Source organism: Camelina sativa, chromosome 5 (genome assembly GCF_000633955.1).
Source record: "Camelina sativa cultivar DH55 chromosome 5, Cs, whole genome shotgun sequence".
NCBI lineage: Eukaryota > Viridiplantae > Streptophyta > Magnoliopsida > Brassicales > Brassicaceae > Camelina > Camelina sativa.
This window is the reverse complement of record NC_025689.1, coordinates 31,732,342-31,734,815: the sequence shown is the minus strand read 5'-3', so window position 1 is coordinate 31,734,815 and position 2,474 is coordinate 31,732,342.

Genomic DNA, 2,474 nt, shown 5'->3' with positions numbered 1-2,474 from the left:
TTTTCTCTCAAAAACGGCGAATAACACAAAATAACACGACCCTAGGTCGTTTTCTACCTCTAAAACTCGATTTTAGGGATTCCCTAAACCAACCACGCAAACCGGACAATTAAAATTGAACCGACCAAACCGGCCACAGCTGGTGTCGATCGATGCCTCACTAGAAGGTGTCGATCGACACCCTTACCAAATTACCAAAAATTGGTTCGCGGGTGTTACATAAACTAATAATGATCAATAATTTTTCTTAAATTTTGTACTAATTTATCTTCAAAAACTAATAAAACTGTATAGAAAACTGAAAAGGACAAATAAGTCGACTTTTTGTAGGAACTAGCAATTGATCCGCGCTACGTGCGGTAGTTAGATTAAGGTGTATTCTAGGTTTTGTTGTGTATTTTTTTTTTGATTACGTAAAGCCATATTTACGTTACGTAAAGCCATATTTACGTCGTTTTATATATTGTTTTCGTTTATGTTGTTTATTTTTTGGTCTTCTATTTTGTATATTGACATTTGTTCATAGGAAGTTTTGTGTAGGTTTTAAAATAATTTGTGTTTAATAGCAGTCACCTCAATCGATGTTTCATACTCTGAAGTAGATATTGCAGGAGTAGTACGATGTCAAATTCTTGTTATAGACAAACGGATAAATAACAATAGTAAAAACCTATTTTTCTACCCCAAGTGTTCCACATGCAGGAGTTGCAACAACAACTACTACTACTAAATCAACTAAATCAAGAACTTGTATAGTAAATGTATTTGATATAAATGTGATATTAGTTATAGAATAATAATTAGTTAAAGCAATTGTATTGTGAATTTGGTTCAGAATAATCTTTGGAAAACTTTTGAAGAAACTAATAAGACAATTGAGATAAATACTATTTAACTTTTCTAACATCATTTATTTATTTGTTTTTTCCATAATATTTTTTATTTGGTAAAGTGAGACTGTAATTATTTAATCTAACCACATTTTTTATTTTAACTATTCTATTTTGTTTGCTAAGAAACTCTAAATTATTTACCCAAGTTAAGAAGTATGTAAATGGAAGTAAATAAAACAGTAAGTTATATAATTTAATTGAATTATTTATATTAACATTTTTAAGTACATTTTTTGTTAAACCATTGAATTATACTTATTGACAAATTTAATCCGTGGTATACCATCTTATGAATTTTATGGATATAATTTTTTCACGGGTTGTATCTAAAAAACTCTTAATTTACGAGATAAATTTAACCTCAGTGTAAATTTTTTAAAATAATATTATGATTATAATTTTCTCATAGGTTATTTGTTAAAAGCCCTACAATTTTAATTTATTCTAATCATTAAAAATTTAGTTCTGTATAAATGTAATGTTATTATAGATAAATTTAATTATCGACCCATGGTGGTTGCGGTATACTATTGGTCAATTTTTTAATATGACAATGAAAAAATTATTATATATTTTTAAATAATGAACATCAAAAACAATACTAACTAACAAATGCAATTGAAAATTTTTAGGTATTTAAATATCGTTCCGCTGTGTATGACAAGTTAAAATTCTTTTTAAAAATTATATTTACACTTCTTTTCATATTAAAAAATACCTGCAGCTATCAACCTAGGTGAATATCCATGCTACGCACAGGCTTATGCATAAAAGAAATTACATAATTATTTGTTAAACCTAAATGTTCTGGTTAAATCATCAATCTTAAGGAATTTATTAGGAATGATTTTTTCTTAACTTCACTTACTCTTTAATTTACTTAAGATATGCATCTTTCATATCTCTGTAGCTGTTTATTTTCTTGAGTAGAACTCTAGAGTTTGGTGTTGTTTTATATAACAAAATCATATGAAGACTCCTTTCGTCTTTACCTCTACGTTTTCTTGAACCAACATTTTACAGTTGTGAATTTTTTTAACTAATCTTTTAATCAATAGTGAAAACTCCCCCTCTCTTATGAATATATACAGTTCTTTCTCCACCATCGTTCTTTGGCTCCTCTTCTTTTTCCTACACACTTGTTTACATACAAGCGTTTGAAATAAAAAAACGTGCATTACCATTGCATATATAATACCCAGAAGGCCAGAAGGCAACTATAATATCACATCATTCAACATGAGGCCATTCATCAGTGTTAAAACATGTTTTTCACCCTGGACCCTGCAATAACAAAGAAAAATAAATATCTACAGCCAGTAGATAAAACAATTACGCACATTACTTCACCTGACCAAGTAGTTTCATAAAGTTTCTTTCACAAGACGATTCAAATATTAGTATGTATATACATTACATATATACTTCTTCTTTTTTTTTGACAATCATTACATATATACTTTTTTAGATGAACTTTGATTCCCGTAGAAAGAGAACAAAGGCTCGAAAGTCGAGTTAAATCTCCAAAAGATACTTGTAGGAATATCGTCACAGGAATAATGTTCCATAAAGATTTGGCCT